We start from the raw sequence: 19,405 nt of genomic DNA, 5'->3' as shown, positions 1-19,405 counted from the left end.
AGAGCTGAGGGGCCTTTCCTCATGAAGAGAGTGGTGCGTAGATGGAATGAGCTGCCAGAGGAAGCCTGATGGATGGGTATACTGGTGATGTTTAAAAGACATTTAGTCAGTACATGGATGAAAAAGATTTCCAGGGATAAGGGCCAAATGCAAACTAGTGGGACGGGCTCAGTTCTAAAACCTGGTGAGCATCGACACGTTGAGCCAATGGCCAGATTCTGTAGAAACAAAGAACTGCAGATGCTGTTTAATACCAAAGATAGACCCAAAATACTGGATTAACTTAACGGGTCTGACAGCATCTCTGGAGAAAAAGGATGGGTGACGTTTCAGATGAAGAGGCTTCTTCAGATTGAGGGTGGGGGTGGAGGGTGGTTCGAGGAGCTGGAGACCACAAACGACCTCTGGCTGGGTGGTGCCCTAGTAGGCACATTGTTAACTAGGGAAGGTGTGACCTCGAGACGGAAACAATGCGCAGAACTGTGGAATTGGTTAAACGACGAGGGAATTCTGCGCTGTGTGACTCTGTGGCACTATAACCCCTGGTGCCACCCTCAAACATACCATCTAGTCAACCTCTCCTCTTCCTGAATCCAATTTGTTTTAACCAAATTAAAAATGTCTTTAATCATTCCTCGTCTACCCCTTTACTGACAATTGTACGCTGGAGATTTACCAATAAACGCAATACTGGATAAATGCAAAAGGCTGTAGTAACTCAGTGTGTTGGGCAGCATCTCGGGTGAAAAGGGAAAGGTGAAGTTTCGGGTCGAGACCCTGTTTCAGACAGAATCTTCAGTCTCGACCTGAAACATCACCCAGGCCTTTTCTCCATCGATGCTGCCAGACCTGCTGAACTAGTCCAGCTTTTTGCGTCTATCTTCGGTTTAAACCAGCATATGCAGTTCCTTCCTACACATCTCTGGTGGATGTCAGTCATGCCTGTGCGGCCAGGGTAAGGACAGGCGAGTAGCGGGATAAGGAGCGATTTGGCTTGAATTTTTGTCAGATATACTCTTACTAATACTAGGTGGCGTTCAGACATTGGCAGTGAGGTAAAAGATCGGGTATCGTTTTACTGGCGGAGGAGACGCGGGGAGCTGAATGACGTACTCCTGATGTGTTCACATAATTGCTGCAGTGCGCTGGGTTTTCAATTCCAGTCTGTGCTTCCACTTGGCTTCCTGAGTGAGTGGGATCTGCAGCCTCTCACACCCCCTGCTGCAGAGAATGCAGTCATCAGAAGATGTCAGTGTTGCCATGGCGATGGGCGCTGGCTTTTCTGTCATAGGCGGCTGCTGCTGCTGATGCAAGCAGAGTTTGAAGGTAACAGTCTCCGGGCACAGATTATTATTAGCTTCGGTTCAGAAATGGCCCTTTGTCGGATGACGTCTGAATCTGACGCAATCGGTGACGTCTGAGCCCGTTCCATTCATAGAATGTGTCTAGAGAATGATGTGGGGATCAGGCCACAAACTCTCAGCCCACCAGAATTCACCAGACTTCTGCATTTTATATAACTTTTCCGAAAACAAAGTTCAACTCTTCTCGTTATTTAAACCGCTCAATGAGTATCACCGGCAGATCAGAATCATGTGGCCAGGATTAGTTGATGTTAAGTCACAGGGTGGGCCAAGACCTAGCAGATGGAGACCATTGCGTGGGGAAAAGTGAGGGTACAGATTGTTCTTTTTTGTAGGAAGAACAGAAAATTTAAATGGTTGAGACTAATGAACAAAATCTGGCTGTCCTTGATCAAGAAGTACAAGGTTAGTGTGCCCGTACAGCATGTACATGGGATAATGAGTGGCTTGTTGGTCTTCATTGAAAGATGAATGAAGTGCAAAGGATTTGCTACAATAACAGGGCTTGAGTGAAATCACAACCAGAGCACTTTGGTCTCGTTACTTGGAGGCTATACTTGGATGATGTCCAGAGAGAGAGGTTCACAACATTGAATTCTGGGGTGAAGGAACATGGTTTATGTGGAAAGATTGAACAAATGTATACTCGGGATGTTAGACGGGGGGGGGGGGGGGGGTGAGTTGACAGGATGATGCTGTTAAAATTATTTCCCTGATGCATCGTTTCAGAATCAAGAGACAAGGAAGGAATTTCTTATTTCTGGAGCTATGTACCATTCCAGGAGGCCGTGGAAGATGAATCACAGTAGTCTCAATCCAACCTCCGTGTAGACAAATGGCAAGCAAGGCTGAGTCACTGTCCCAAAACTCTTAGAGTCAGTCCTACAGCATGGAAACAGGTCCTTAGGCCCAACTTGCCCACACCGACCAACATGTTCCATCTAGAATAGTCCCAATTGATTGCGTTGGGCCCACATCCCTCTAAACCTATCCTATCCATGTACCTGTCTAATTGTTTCTTAAACGTTGCAATTGTCCCTGACTCAACTACCTCCTCTGTCAGTTCGTTCCATACACCCACCACCCTTTGTGTGAAAAAGTTATGCCTCAGATTTCTATAAAATCGTTTCCTCTTCTCCTAAAACCTATGCACTTTGGTTCCCGATTTGCCTACTCTGGGCAAAAGACTGCGCGTCTACCCGATCTATTCCTTCATGATTTTAGACATCTCTGTAAGATCACTCCTCATCCTCCTGTGCTCCAGGGAATAGCGTCCGAGCCTGCTCAACCTCTCCCTATAGCTCAGATCCTCGAGTCCTGGCAACATGCTTGTAAATCTTTTCTGCACCCTTTCCAACTTAACAACATCTTTCCTCTGACATGGGTGCCCAGAACTGAACACAATACATAAAAGTGTCCTCACCAAGGTCTTGTATAACTGCAACATGACCTCCCAACGTCTACTTGATGCTCTTGACCATTGATGGCCAATGTGCCAAAAACCTTTTTGACCATCCCATTTATCTGTGACGCCACCTTCAATGAACTATGTACCTGCACTTGTCCATTCCCTCTGCTCTGCAACACTTCCCAGACCCCTACCATTCACTGTGTAGGTCTTGCCCATGCTGGACTTACCAAATTGCAATACCTCACATTACACTGTATTGAATTCCATTTACCATTCCTCAGCCCACCAGGCCAAACGATCAAGATTCTGCTGCATTTTTTGACAACCGTCTTCACTATCTGGAACACCAAATACTTTTGTATCATCTGCAAACTTGCTAATCTTCTTGCTCCTTCTCACCCTTTTGCCGTGTCTCACTGGCTAACGTGGGACTAGCCTACAGAACAAATGGAAAACTTCAAGACGCCTCCACTCCAGAAGCAAAGTCAATCTATCTTCAGCCATCAAATTGCATTGTGTAGACAATGGTTATATGTATATGCATGCATCCAGAGGACCAGGTCAGAGTCATTAGCCTATTCACCGAAGCAAGAATACACAAATCTCATAGGCTACTGGGCAAATATGATCCTTGTCCTGCCGCACAGACAACTTAGAGGCGGTGCCAGCAAATATATGTGCAGATTGCCCCCGAGTTAATGACGGGCGAAGTGAACCAACAACTTCAGTTGCCAACTTCCCCAACAGTTACATTCAGTTATCCGCGCTGGGTCAATAACATTGTTTGCATGCCTGACACCATACTCCCAAAATACAAACTCCATTCCAAGCTCCTTCATGACAAGAGGTTATCGGATGAACAGTGGATTTTTTTTCTGGGATGTTCTCAAAGACTTGAGAAAGTAATAACTCCGCAGCCAACTTGTGAAAATCCATGATCCGTAACCATTCAAAATGGAGGAGTATTCTGGAGGGCAATGAGTTGGGAGGATGCACAAATCCAGTGTATGTGACTGGGAGTACACCCTACCAATTGATGTCTATGGCATCTTTACCTCTGAGGATCGGAGGTTCAAAGGTTCAAAGGTTGATTTATTGTCACATACACCTAGATGTAGTGAAATTCTTTTTGCCAATGCAGCACATAAAAAAGAATACAAACATAACAATAATAAATAGCTTTAACATAAAAAACATCCCCCCACAATGGTTCCCATTATGGGGGAAGGCACAAAGTCCAGTCCCATCCCCAATGTCCACCCATAGTCGGGCCTATTGAGGCCTCCACAGTTGCCTCTACGGAGGCCCGATGTTCCAGGCCGTCCTCGCCGGGTGATGATGTTCCGGCGTCGGGAGAGTCCTCTCAGCGGCATGGGAACCCCGCCAGCGTGTACCCAGCGAATTTGGCCATTCGACATTCTGACAAGATCTCACTGGAGTAAATTATTCCCTGAATGTTTAAACCTATTGATTGGCACCTAAAGGTTTTATTGCCATTGTGGACGTCACCGACTGCCTCACATACATAAGTGTGAAATTAGTTTCCTTTTTTAACATCTTGTGACCACAGCAAAGTTAAGAGATTAAATTAAATCGCAGTCAGAGCCGAGGATCAAGTGCTACTACATTGTAGTAGTATTATTGAATGATGGACACAAAATGCTGGAGTGACTCAGCATCTCTGAATAGAAGGAATGGGTGACGTTTCGGGTTGAGACCCTTCTTCCTGATGATCGTGAAGAATCCTGAAGGTTTCTGAAGAAGGGTCTTGCCCGAAACATCCATTCCTTCTATCCAGAGATACTGTCTATATCGCTGAGTTATTCCAGCATTTTGTGTCTATCTTCAGTGTAAACCAGTATTCCTCCCTACACAGTATTATTGTATGAATGAGAGAACTTGAATGTGAATGTGTGTAGTATGTGTGGAAACCATCCCTCAGTAAGAATCGGTATCTGTGAGGCCTGTAATAGCCTTGTCCCACGGTACGAGTTCATTCCAAGAGCCCTCCCGAGTTTAAAAAAAATCAAACTCATGGTAAGCACGGAGAATGAACGTAGCGGGTACGTCGGAGCTCGGGGATGTCTCTTAGCGGCTCGTAATGCTAACGGCAGGTACTCGGGAAGACTCGCTAATGGCAGGTAAGCACGGGAAGACTCGTGAAGATTTTTCAACATGTTGAAAAATGTCCACGAGAGCCCCAAGTACCGACGAGTGGCCATTACCGTAAATCTCCGAGTTCGAATCGGGGCAAATTCGGGAGAACTCTTGGAATGAACTCGTACCGTGGGGCAGGGCTTTTACTCAGGCAGAGTCAGCGTTGATGAGATTAAGACCTCAAAGGTAGTAACATCTTGTGTTATCATGATTCTCTGATCATAGTTGTGTACAAGTTCGGCGATGAAACGGTTAAGCAAAATATTAATATGATGTGCCTGTCGGGCCTGCCCTGTGAGTAAATATCACTCCACCCCCAGAGCCGAAGTGCAAGCGTATCTGAATGTGGAACAGATGTTCGGGAATCCCCAAACCAGTTAGCATGGAAACGCAGATAATGTCAAGCCTTCTTGAAACCCGGCCACAGAGCACCATGTCGGGGTGTGTGACAAACAAAATTGTCCTTGCCACAACCGCGTCAGGTTTCTGTACTTCACGGTTACGAAATTGCTTTCAGTTCCATGTGCAGATCACAACAAATCTTGAAATATGACTTGCCGTGCAGAAGCCCAGCATGGGCAGGCAGCCCCATATTTTGAGAGAATCTCTCCTGATCCAAAGTTTAGCTGAGAATTGAACGATAGAACTGTGATTAAAAGTAAAACTTTTAAATAAATAAGTAAATAAATATTGAAAGGATTTTCAAGTGTTCACAAAGTTGATCTGAGAATGAGCAACACTGAATTAAGGGAAAGGAAAGGAAAGGAAACCAGAAGTTCTGCCCTTGATGTCGGTCAAGTCAAGAGTGTTTTATTGCCATATGTCCCGTAACAGAACAATTAAATTCTTACTTGCGGCATCACAACAGATATGTACACAGTATTCTGTGAACACTATAATAATCAAATAAAAACAATCAGTATGTAAAAAAACAAACTGATTGGGCAACAACAAAACCAATAAAAACAACATCGCCAAATCTATATAGTTTGGGGCTCAGTTGGAGGTTGTAGTGTTTAATACTCTGATGGTAGTTGGGAAGATGCTGCTCCTGAATCTGGATGTTACGGTTTTCATACTCCTGTATCTTCTTCCCGAAGGTAGGAGTGAAATGAGTGCATGACCAGGGTGTTGTGGGTCCTTGGTGATGCTGGCTGCCATTTTGAGGCAGCGACTCCTGAAGATCCCTTCGATGGTGGGGAGGTCAGTACCCATAATGTTCACCACTTTCTGCAATCTTCTGCTTTCCTGGGCATTTTTGAGTTGCCGAACCTGGCCGTAATGCAGTCAGTCATGCTCTCTACACCTGTAGAGGTTCAAGAGAGTATTTGCTGACATAGAGAATCTCGTCTGTTTAAGAAAGAACTGCAGTTGCTGGAAAAATCGAAGGTAGACAAAAATGCTGGAGAAACTCAGCGGGTGGGGCAGCATCTATGGAGCGAAGGTATAGGTGACGATTTGGATCGATCGGATAACATCGGGAGCTGACCTGGTTGGTGGCCGACTCCGAACTCCAGCAACAGCAGCTTCGTCCGACATCACCTGGCGTAATTTTAAGCCACGCCGGGCGATGAAAGGCCCGGCGAACGGGCCGATTCAAACTCCGCTCTATGATCTTTGCTCCACCGGGACGTCTCCCTCCTCCAATCACCGCGCTCTATCCTCAATCCCACCCCCCTACCTCTGCCTCTGACCGACACCTCCCACCTCCAATCATCGCGCTGAATCATATGTCCCACCCCCTCCATTGCCTGCCGATCAACGTCTCTCTCGTCCAATCGCCGTCCTCGATCACCAGTCCAACCCCCACTGTCTCGCTGAAAGCAGAGATTTTTAATAGATTTCTTTTCACCAAATTTCAAAATTCGGATTACAAAACCGGATTGTTCCCCACCTCTCAAAACATGGAGGGGATGTCTGTCTTCCCCCCCCCCCGGATTCAGCCCATGCTTCAGAGATATGCACATCCAGGATTTTGAAGCTTTTGACCTTCTCTACCACTGTCCTGTCGATGAAGACAGGTTTGTGGATCCTCTGCCTTCCTCTTCTAATAGCAACAAAGTCAAGGTTGAGCAGATTCTTAAAGGCAAAAAGAGGTAGAAAAGTGATGAGGTGTATGGAGGACCTTTCATTACTTTGACCACAGTAGCTGGAGGTACAGACGTTAGTGAGGAAACAATTAAAATTGGGGATGAGCAGCGGACCAGAATTAGAGGTAGGCAGAGATCGCAGAGGGTTTTGGAGCTGGGGACGTTCACAGAGATATTGAGGAACAAGACCTTTCGAGGGATTTCAACAAAACTTGCTTCTATTTGGGATCTATAGTGGGTCGAAGAACAGGGTGATGAATAAATAGTAGCAAGGCTATGAATGATCTCGAGGTTATTGAAAGTACACACTGGGAAGATGGCCTGAAGAGTAGCGTAACAGCAGGGTATGGACAAGGCATGTACACCCATGATGTTTTTAGCAACATTTAAACCACGACAGGCACTGAGGCACCAGTGTTGTTAAGGTCCATATTGATGGTCAAATCAAAGTGCTATTCCAGTAATATTGCAACGCTCCAAATGCCAGTGTACTTATAATAGAGGAGAGTGTTAGTTTCGATCATCAGAGTCGTAGTTTATAGCTTCCGTACAAGAGAGTATTTATCCAGTGAACCGGAGAACTGAAAGGAAATAAGGCCCTGGGTTCGTATTTGCGTTCACTGAGCTAATATTCTATAAGTGTACACTAGCTGGTGTTACTCTAAGCTGGTTCTCTGTTTCCTTGGACTTGTGTTTCATTGCTTTGGTCAAATACGCTTGACTCCCTCTGATAAATTGATGCTTTGGGATCTTGTTCCATTGTGCTGGATTAAGAATGCTCTCACCTGGGCTGATCTGATTTGATTTGCTAGGATAGTGCTCTGTGTTGCCCTGCCGCCTTTTGTTATTCTGTGTAGGTATTCTGCTATGATAATATTAATGAGTTAGTCCTTTTGCCTGTGGATATTGCTCCGGTATCCTCTGGTAGTACTCTTTTGCTTAAGTCTAGGCATATACTTTGTTACCTCAAGCATATATTTTCTTGCTCTTGGCTTGTATTCTGCTTGCCCTCTTACCCCGATATTTTCTCTGCTGTATCCTGTCTGATCTCTTACGAGATATTGGAAAAGTACCTAAATTACTTCAGCAGGTTCTATTCCCACACCCTGATGCACCTGTTCTGTTATCATGTTTCCACGGGTCTAAGAACAGGTAAGAATAGGGCGGCACAGTGGTGCAGAGGCCTTTTAGGTACAGAGATCCTGGTTCAATCCTGACTACGGGTGCTGACTGTACGGAGTTTATACGTTCTCCCTGTGACCTGGTGAGTTTCCTCCTGGTGTTAGGGTTTCCTCCCACATTCCAAAGACATGCATTTTTGTAGGTTAATTGGCTTTGGTAAATTGTCCCCATGCAGGATAGAACTAGAGTACAAGTGATCGCTACTCAGTGCGGACTCGGGGTGGAGGATTGCAACCTTCACGTGGTCCGCCCTGTTTCGACTAATGCAATCAACTCGACGTGCACAAACAGAAGATCAAATAGAACAAGTTGTCCTACAACTTTAGGCTGTGCACGCCACACGAAAGAAGAAGTGCGGACTCGGTGCGCTGATGGGCCTGTTTCCATGCTGTATCTAAAAACCATGTCTAGATTCCCATGCCGTCTCAATGAATGGCATAGGGGTAGGGGAGACAAGAGAAGGAACATCATCATCGTGCCGATTTTATTGCATCTTTAACCGAGAGGAGAACCAGGTGTGCTTTGTAGGAGCATTAACAAACAAGAAATTAACTGCTGCATTTAGGGCGATGTTACAGTATGTGATCAAAACCTTGGTCAGAGGCTTGAAGAATTTTTTTTTTAAGATGGGGGAAAATTAGAGGTTAAAGGAGAGAATTACAGAGTTAAGGCCAAGCCAGGTGAGTGCATGCCACCAATAATAAAATAATTAAATACAGGGGTGATTCAAGGAGAGATTTTGAGATCTTTGGGGATAGCAAGGCCGGAGGAGATGACTAGTTCAAGACCATGAACTCCAGCCCATTGCATATGTCTTTTGATTCCTCTACAATCGAGAAATGTAATGTTTTTTTCTTTTGATGCAGGCAGTGACTGAGGATCCCCGGTCCTCTTTAGCACGAAAATTCCAAACTCTCACCACCCTCTGCCTGACAAAATCACTCTTCTTTCCTGTCCGAAAGAGACCACCCCTTATTTTGAAACTGTGACCGGGGAGACAATGGGTGTCACGAGGCCAAGATGGCTCAATTATAGAGGTGGGAATCTTACACAATAGAGAGATTCAGTGGAAACTGAGAGCAAGCTAATGACTGAAATTATAGAGGGTGAGAAAGTGCCAAAAGGTTCCAAGGTATGGGTGGTGGTGGTGGTTGGGGGGGGGGGGGGGAGGGGATTTGAAGACAATGGGCAACTGGCACTGAAGAGAATGTAGAATCAAGGGTCCCGACCTGAAACGTCACCCATACTTTTTCTCCAGAGATGCTGCCTGACCCACTGAGTTACTCCAGCATCTTGTGTCTATCTTTGGCACTGAAGGGAAGTTGAGGTAGATCAGCCATGATCATATTGAATGGTGGGATGGGCTTGAGCCACCTCATGAGAAGAAATATTCTCATATTTGAGTGTGAAAAAGGATCCCGACCTGAAACGTCGCTTATCCATTCCCTCCACAAATGCTGCCTGACCTACTGAGTTTCTCTAGCATTTTGTGTTTTTCCACAAGATTCCAGCATCTGAAGAAGGGTTTCGGCCCGAAACGTTGCCTATCTCCTTCGCTCCATAGATGCTGCTGCACCCGCTGAGTTTCTCCAGCATTTTTGTGTACCTCCAGCATCTGCAATTCCTTCTCCATTCTCCTATTTTCTTGTGTTCACTGGAGAGACAAATCAGCGAAGGTATCTCGGTCAATCAACACCCACCGATCACCCGCATTAATTGACATGGATGGGAAGAGTTTCGTTCAGCACGAAGCAATAGATCTGAGCCATTGGAGGGAACAGGAATTTACCATTGGACCAGACTGTAATGTGTTCTGTAAAAAAGGGTGTGTCTTGTGCCAGAGTTTATTACACAGATAATGACAAGGTCTCTGATCACATAAACCCGCCTTAAGAAACTGTTTTACCATGCTGACAGCACATAGCAACACGCACACAGCCCACTAACACAGCAACTTCAGGTTAAAAATCTCCCAACCCAGCAACATGCCAATCCACCTCCCCATTGTCATTTTCAGAGTCCAATGACAATTCTCTCCTCCCAACTATCACTTGAGCACCAGAATATAGCATTGTAAGGGAGAATGAAAAGTCAGGATTCACAAGGCAGGTCCAGGGAGAAATATCGAAAAATAAATAAAGAAAATACTGGATAGGATAAATAGTGAAAGATGGTATTGGCTGGATTGTGGTCTCTTCCAAATGTTCTACCCCAGTGAGCTTTGGAGGCACAGTCATGGAATGTATTCAATGTGGAGAATGACAAGGCATTTGAACTACAGTGGAGTCAAAGGGCACGGGAGAGAGCATGCGAGTGGTCTTTCAGCCCGGAATGAATTATCCCATAACTTTATTGAAGGCAGAGCAGAGCAGAGCAGCTCCTACTTCTGTTTCTTACTCTTTTATGGAGATTGTGGGTGAAGGGAGATGATGCAGGGAAAGTGAATGGAGGGGGGATATATAGGGGTGATGGTGGAGGAAGAGCACCTGGAGTGGAGGGAGGAGGCATAGGGCGTGAGGATGGAGGGAAGGGAAATGAAGTGTGAGGTGGAAGGAGAGATATACAGAGAATGGCGGGGAGAGAGAGTACAGGGATTGATAGGTAAATGGAAGGAGCTGTCAGAAGGGGTAGTTGATTCAAGATTCAAGAGAGTTTATTGTCATGTGTCCCAGCTTTGCTTCAGCACAACAGAATATAGAAGGCATGAATACAGAACAGATCAGTGTGTCCATATACCATTGTATAAATATATACACACATCAATAAATAAAACAGAAAAAGTACAAATAAACAGATAATGGGCTATTAATGTTCAGAGTTTTGTTTGAGTTGAGTTCAATAGCCTGATGGCTGTGAGGAAGAAACTGTTTCTGAACCTGGACGTTGCAGTCTTCAGGCTCCTGTACCTTCTACCTGAAGGTAGCGGGGAGATGAGTGAGTGGCCAGGATGAGAGGCATGTACTATAACAACACTTGGACAGGTACATGGATATGGAAGGTTTAGAGGGATATGGGCCAAATGCATGAAAATGGGGCAGCTTGGTCGGCATGGGCAATTTGGACCGAACGGCCTGTTTCCGTGCTGGATGACGTTATGAATATGAGCGATGGGGGTTGCGAGGAATAACGTTTGGGGGTGGGGTCAGAGAGAATGAGGGTGCAGAGTGGGAGAGACGGCAGGGAGCGGGGTGGGTTGACGAGGACGGGGTCTGGAAGGAACCGTTCTGTTCGGAGGCGCTAAGTCGGAGAGCTGCAACGGCGGAGACCATCAGGGGAGGGTGAAGAGGGAGGCAGACGTCGACAGAGCGACAGCCGAATCTTAACTAACTTGTTGCTGTCTTTTCCACCACTCTTCCTTAATCAAAGTCCTTTGAAGTCTTTCCGATGTGAACGCCTTGCAAAATCTCACGGCTAAATATAGGGCGTGTGATTTTTTTTTGGCTCGCATTCCTTTCGTCCTAAATATAGGCGTGTGTGTGTATGTGTGCTGATGAAGCGCTCTGCTGTAACTTAAAACCAAATAGGGTCTGGGGGGGGTGAGAGACACAGACCGAGTGCCACCGAGAGATCGCCGCTGCCTCAATGCTCGAACGAGAGGCGCAAATGGATCATATTTCACCTTCTGACGAGTCCAGGGAAATTTTCCTTTCGGTGTCTTCCCGGAAGGCGAGATGCAAATAGCTCTCCCACTCTCATCCCACACATAATGTAAATGTCTAGCTTGATGTGTCTCTGCCTCTGTACTCGCTTCCCCGGGGCGCGCACGCAAGCTCCCGCACCTACATGCACATACACGCACATTCACGGAGACTCACACATGCTTTGCGTACACACACACACACACTTTGTTTTTGTTTCACAAGGGCAGGGAGACTTCTCCAGGGACCACATGTTTACAAAAATGGACCTGCCTTTCACATTGACTTGGCTTCAATTCCAGAAAGAAGTCGACACAAAATGCTGGAGTAATTCAGCGGGTCAGACAGCATGTCTGGAGAGAAAGAATAGGTGACTTTAAAAAAAACCTCCAGTCACTTTACCCAACGGGTGCAGACAAAAAAAGCTGGAGAAACTCATTCCTTTTTACTCCAGATCCTCGCAATTACAATACTTTATTCGGAGATATATATATATATATATATATATATATATTTTTAGTGATGACTGAGAATCATAGAATCATCCCAGTTTTCTTCCCACCCCCACCTCACATTTCGTCCAGATAAGGGTCCCGACCTGAAACATCGCCTATCCATGTTCTCCAAAGATGCTGCCTGACCCATTCAGTTCAGAGAGTGTGGAAACAGGCCCTTCGGCCCAACTTGCCCAGACCAACCAACAAGTTCCATCTACACTAGTTCCACCTGCCTGCTTGAATGAGGTCATCCTGATTTCCCTCCAGGCTATATAGGTTTATGGTCAGAGGGGAAAGATTTAATTGAAACCTGAGGGGCAACCTGTTCCACTCAGAGGGTGTATGGTGTATGGAATGAGCTGCCAGAGGAGGTAGGTGTGGCAGGTACTATAACAACATTTAACAGATATTTGGGCCAGTACGTGGATATGAAAGATTTAGAGGGATGTGGGACTAGTGTAGATGGGGCATCCTGATTGGCATGGAGAAGTTGGGCCAAAAAGTTGTTTCCATCGAAGATAGACACAAAATGTTTGGAGTAACACAGCGGGACAGGCAGCATCTCTGGAGAAAAGGCATGGGTGACATTTTGGGTCGAAACCCTTCGCCACTGTGACTGCTGTGTATAGTGAACTAGTTGGCATCAGACCATCTGTGAGAGATGATGGTGTGGTTTTGGGCTTTGATGTTGTCATGTTTGGAGAAGGTTTTTCAGTGAACCAATCACACAATAAATATCGCCACCCAATTTGGGAGAAGCAGTTGGGAGAGTAATTTAGGAAAGGGGGGGAGAAGGGAAGCATTTTTGGGGGGAGAGGAGGAAATGCCAACATGAAGGGTGACGTTCTTGCTGCTTGCCTTATTCTAATATTCACATCACCCAAAATGGGGAATGGTTATCAGATTTTAGAAGCATGTCAACCCATACAATCATGTCATTTGTTCATCTAGTGCAGAAAGATTTTGGTCAATCAAGGAACCTCCCTCATGAAACTGGGTCCTGGACAATGTGACCATTGACAAGTCTAGGTAGTGGGTCCTTCATGATGTCTCTTCATGTTGACTACCTGTCCTCGCTAGAGTTAAGGTGTAGGAAGGAACTGCAGATGCTGGTTTATACCGAAGATAGACACAAAATGCTGGTGTAACTCAGCAGAACAGGCAGCATCTCCGGAGAGAAGGAATGGGTGACATTTCGGGACGAGACCCTTCTTCAGTCTGATGTCAGAGGAGAGGGAGATACATAGATAAGGAAAAGTTAGGTGTGAAAAAAAGGACAAAGGGGATGGAGCTGAAGGAAAATGTAGAATAGATCATTGTTAGCTAGGAGAAGGTAACAACAACGTAAACAGATAAAATGTAGTTGGTGATTGTAAGACTGGTGGGAGAACTGGGAAGGGGGAGGGATGGAGAGAGAGAGAGAGAGAGAGAGGGAAAGCAAGGGTTACTTGAAGTTAGACAAGTCAATGTTAATACTGCTGGGGTGTAAGCTGCCCAAGCAAAATATGAGGTGCTGTTCCTCCTTTTAGCGCTGGGCCTCACTGACAATGGAGGAGGCCCAGGACAGAAAGGTCAGTGTGGGAATGGGAGGGGGAGTTAAAGTGTGTAGCAACTGGGAGATCAGGTAGGCTTAGAGTTATGTTCACACCAGCTTTGTCCCTCCAAGAGGGAGCGTGGAGGCGAGGGAGCTGCTGGCCAGCTGGAGATCTTCTAGAATTGGTGGGCCCCACCTGGACTGGAGTGCTTTGTTGACACGGAGAATAACATTTTTTTTCTTGATGTTTTAATGTAACCACAAACCAAAAAAAAAACTACCCAAGAAAACACAAAAAATGGAGACCTGTGAATATAGGCTGAAAAAAAAGTATTAAATGGAAAATAAAGCCCATTCTACACACACGTAATCGGTGTGATCTCCTTACAACATTTATTCAATGGTGTATCAGGGAAGGTGTCCGGTTGTAGCAGTGTTCATTCAATGATTCAATGATACTTTGTTGTCACATGTACCTAGAATCAGTGAAATGCTTTGTTTTGCATTCAACCCGGTAAAATCATACAGCAGACCTCACCTGGGCAGTACACAAGAGTCGCCACCTTTCTGGTGCCGAAAAACGTGTTACTCTGTCGGATCTGTGGTTCAGAAAAGAACAGTAAAGAATGTTTATTTTAGTAAGTTGTGTCCAGAAACATGAAAGGCCTGGATAGAGTGGACATGGAAAGGATATTTCCATTAGTGGGAGAGTCTAGGACTAGAGGCCATAGCCTCAGAATAAAAGGACATACCTTCAGAAAGATGAGGAGGAATTTCTTTAGTCAGAGGGTGGTGAATCTGTGGAATTCATTGCTACAAAAAGGCTGTGGGGGTCAAGTCGATAGATATATTTAAGGCGGAAATTGATAGATTCTTGATTAGTGCGGGTGTCAGGGGTTATGGGGAGAAGGCAGGAGAATAGGGTTAGGAGGGGGAGATAGATCAGCCTTGATTGGATGGCGGAGTAGACTCGATGGGCTGAATGGCCCAATTCTGCTCCTCTTCGTTACGAAGTTTTGAAAAGTGTTTTTGGGCTTGTGTGTGCTGTGAGTTTTGGAATCTTTGGGATGATATTTGTGTAGTCGACGCGTGGAACAGTTCACCCACTCACGCTCTGTGTGGCGCTCCGCTGTGCTCTGACTCACAGCCTGAGGCTGCAAAATAAAATAAAAGCTTTCCTATTCTGGAAAGGAGGTTGGTAGTTTGTAGGCTGCGAGTGACACGTTGGAGGAATGATGCTTTTGGAATGTAATTCCCATCATTCTGCTTTGCCCTTTTCGAGTGAAAGGGTTAGCAGGAGCTGCCCCCCCCCCCCCTTCCCACCCGCCCTCGCTGTTTGTCTTGCTACGCCAGTAATAATCACCACACCCATTACTAACGTAATATCTGGCTGCAATATTGACATTGAACCATTAACTGTTTAAAGGATCTTTGGTTGACATGCATTATTTAAACAGGGAACAAAATATGTATTGTGTGGGAAGGAACTGCAGATGCTGGTTTAAACCGAAGATAGACACAAAAAGCTGGAGTGACTCAGCGGGTCATGCAGCATCTCTGGAGAAAAGGAGTAGGTGAAGTTTCGGGTCAAGACCCTTCTTCAGATATGTTCAAAATATGTGTCCTTTGGTTTGGAATGTGTTGTTTTGAAAGCACGCTCTTTACAGAATAATGTGGCTGGATCAATGCTTTTGATTCTAGTTCCCGGCACTCACTTTCCTCTCTCTATAAATAACACTGATGTGATTGCTGATGTGATTCCTACATCTCTATTTAAGGAGGGGTGACGGGGTGTGGGGAGGGGGCTTTCTCTCTTCTAAGGACTGGCCAAATTTTGTGCCTTCCGCCACAGCGATGAATGCTGTGGTGGATGTTTGTGTTAAATCTTTATTGTGTTTTTGTGTGTTCTTTTTTCATTGTACCGCTGCTGGCAAATTCATTTCACTTGCACTTTATGTGCAAGTGACGAATAAAACTGATATTGATATTGAAATGGTCCAGGGCGATGGAGGGAAAGGGGTTGAATATACTCAGGGGGAGCCATGCCTATGCTGTTTGGTGTTGAAAAAACACTGCGACAGTAGGCAGCTGGACAGAATGTGGCAGAGAAATGTTTTAAGGTGAGATAAGCTTTTTCCATTGAGAGTAGGGAAGATTCAAACAAGAGGACATGATTTGAGAATTAAGGGACAGAAGTTTAGGGGTAACATGAGGGGGAACTTCTTCACTCAGAGAGTGGTAGCTGTGTGGAATGAGCTTCCAGTGGAAGTGGTGAAGGCAGGTTCGATTTTATACTTTAAAAATAAATTGGATAGCTATATGGACGGGAAAGGAATAGAGGGTTATGGTCTGAGTGCAGGTAGATGGGACTAGGTGAGAATAAGTGATCGACACGGACTAGAAGGGCCGAGATGGCCTGTTTCCGTGCTGTAATTGTTATATGGTTATATAACAGATGGACAGAAAGCACACAAAACCGGGTGCTCTGGTTTCCTTCCACATTCCGAAGTCGTGCAGGATTGTAGGTTAATCGACTTCCCCGGTGTGCAGAAGAGAATTAGTATATGGGTGAATGTGTAAGAAAGAACGGCAGATGCTGGAAAAAGGTGGACAAAAATACACGAAACGTCACCTATTCCTTCGCTCCATAGATGCTGCCTCACCCGCTGGGTTTCTCCAGCATTTTTGTCTACCTTAGTATATGGGTGATAACTCTTTGGCATGGACTCGTTGGGGTCTGTTTCCACGAAACAGGGTCTGTTTCCACACTGTACCTCTAGACTAAACTAAACTAAAAAGGGATGACTTTAAAGAGGTAATTGCATAGGTTTAAGATGAGATGAGAATGCCTGAGAGGGTAGAAAGGAGTCGGGGGTCTGGCAGAAGGGAAGATACGAGATAGAACACAAAGCTGGAGTCAGTCACAGATAACTGGACCAAGAAGAGAGAAAGTTATTTATTTTGGTTTAACTTTTTTTAAAAACTTTAAAAATTATTATTCCAGCAGATCAGGCTCAGCTTGCTGGTGAAATATCAAACACATTGGTTGAGTTCTAGTGTAGTTCTCTACTGCAGGCAGACATCTGTTTCAGCATTTGGCTTGTCGAACCCTCTCGTTATCTGTAAGTTCCTCGTCGATCAGATAGGCCTCCATTTCGAGCGAACTGACTCTCAACCAGTTTGATGTTTCCTGATAGTTATAACCACATGGTTCTGATAACACTCTGGAAATAGTTTTTATCATTTTTTAGTGACCCTGTTTCTTTCAACTTAATTGCTTATTTCATTGCTATTTTGTGCATGCTGTGAGTAAATTGGACTGCACATACCCCACACTGCAGCTGTGACTGCAACTCAAAAATGTAAAGAGCTATTGGGGAAGTCCTGAGGTTACCAAAGAAACCGATCAAAGGCAACATGTTCTTTGTCTCATGTTCTTCTCTTTTATACTATCCTTCCCTTTTCACACCACCCTCGCTTCGAGGACCAGAGGACATAGGTTTAAGGCGAAGGGGAAAAGATTTTAATAGGAATCTGAGGGGTAACCTTTTCACCCAAAGTGGTTGAGGCTAGGCCTATCCCAATGTTTAAGAAATAGTTAGACAGGTACATGGATAGGACAGGTTTGGAGCGATATGGACCAAACTCAGGCAGGTGGAACTAGTGTGGCTGGGACATGTTGGCCGGTGTGAGCAAGATGGGCCGAAGGGCCTATTTCTACACTGTACCACATTGTGACACTCTGCTCACTCTCCATCATTGCACATTAGGGATCCACAACCACACAACCAGCTTGGAGCTATCTTCGGTATAAACCAGCTTCTGCAGTTCCTTCCTACTCAGTCAGCTTGGAGCTAACTGAGTAGGAAGGAACTGCAGAAGCTGGTTTATACCGAAGATAGTCATGAAGTGCTGGAGTAACGCAGTGGGTCAGACAGTGGGTCTAAAGAAGGGTTTCGGCCTGAAACGCTGCCTATTTCCTTTGCTCCATAGATGCTGCCACACCCACTGAGTTTCTCCAGCACTTTTGTCTACCTTCGATTTTCCAGCATCTGCAGTTCCTTCTTGAACATCTCTGGAGATAAAGGATGGGTGACGTTTCAGGTTGGGTCAGTCTCGAGATGGGTCCTGACCCAAACGTTGCCCAAACCGGAGCACCCGGATGAAACACAGGCAGTCATTGAGAGAACATGCAAACTCCACACAGACAGCACTGATTTGTATATGTTGTTTTTGCAAAGTTACGTGAGAAAATGCTTGTTTGCCCACAAGTGGTCAGGGTCAAATGTGGCCAGTGAGGGGCAGTGTTGGAGGCATATTCAAATGAAGAATTCAAAAGGGAAGCATTTAAATATCTGAAAGGAAATTCTGTGCAGGGCTGCGGGAAGGGGGTGTGTGGGACTGGCTTTTACATGGAACTAGACCAGACTTGATAGGTCAAATAGTCTTGTATTGTAACCATTCCTGTGGCTTTGTTCAGCAACTACCCTATTGGGGCGTCAGCAGTGTGAGCAGCTGATAGCCTGGGGAAGGGAGAGGACTTTCAAGGCGATATGAAGGAGAGCCCTCTTCACCCAGAGAGTAGCAAGTATATGGGATGCACTGCCTGAGAGGCTAAAGCTGGATTACTGACAAGCAAATTCCTACTGCAAGTAAGGATTTCATTGTTCCTTTTCAGGACATGTGACAATAAAACACTCTTGAAAACATGTCAGAAATGTCTACATGAGCACTTGAATCACCTAGGATTAATATGTAATGGTGTCCAGTGACTGGCATGGAATTTGTATGAAGGGACTGTAAATGCTGGTTTAAACCAATGATTGACACAAAAATATTGGAGTAACTTGGCGGGACAGGCAGCATCTCTGGATGACATTTCGGGTCGAGACCCTAAACTCTGAAGAAGGGTCTCGCTGAGTTACTCCGGCATGTTGTGTCTATCACTGGCATGGAATAGTTGGGTAGAATGGCCTGTTTCCGCGCTGCATGGGTCTATGCAGGTCCAAGTAGGGATGATCAGTAACAGCTGGTCTTGCCAACAATCCCCATATACCGAGAAATGAACGAGCAAATTAAGAACAGCTTTTCACAGAAGTGGAGCGCGCACCAGTTGTTTGGCTGAAAGAGGACTTGTGTTTCGCGTTGTGAAGGAAGTTTCGTGGCCTCCCCTTTTGCTTTGCTGTTGAGAAAAAAAAAAGCCTCCACCCAAGGCATGAATGTGCCGAGCAGGAGCCGCCAAGTGACGCGTTCCTCATCCGCCTTGTTGTGAAGGAAGCGAGTCCTTGACCACACATTGTAGCGCAGCAAACCTGCTCACTCCAAGGTGAAGGTTAGATGCTTGAGAGGTTTCAACCACCATCCTTCACCTCCGCTCCCCTCTCACCCCCCCCAAACCCTGGGGACTGTTCGTTAGTATTTTTTATTTCAACATACATGCCAGTTTCACTGCAAAATTTTGTACCAAAACCACGACGTAATTAATGAGCACTCTTTAACATGAACTTAATTTATCCAAAAGAGTGTGATAAA

The sequence above is a fragment of the Amblyraja radiata genome, chromosome 29 (assembly GCF_010909765.2).
Source record: "Amblyraja radiata isolate CabotCenter1 chromosome 29, sAmbRad1.1.pri, whole genome shotgun sequence".
NCBI classification, from domain to species: domain Eukaryota; kingdom Metazoa; phylum Chordata; class Chondrichthyes; order Rajiformes; family Rajidae; genus Amblyraja; species Amblyraja radiata.
Note: the sequence above shows the minus strand (reverse complement) of the source record.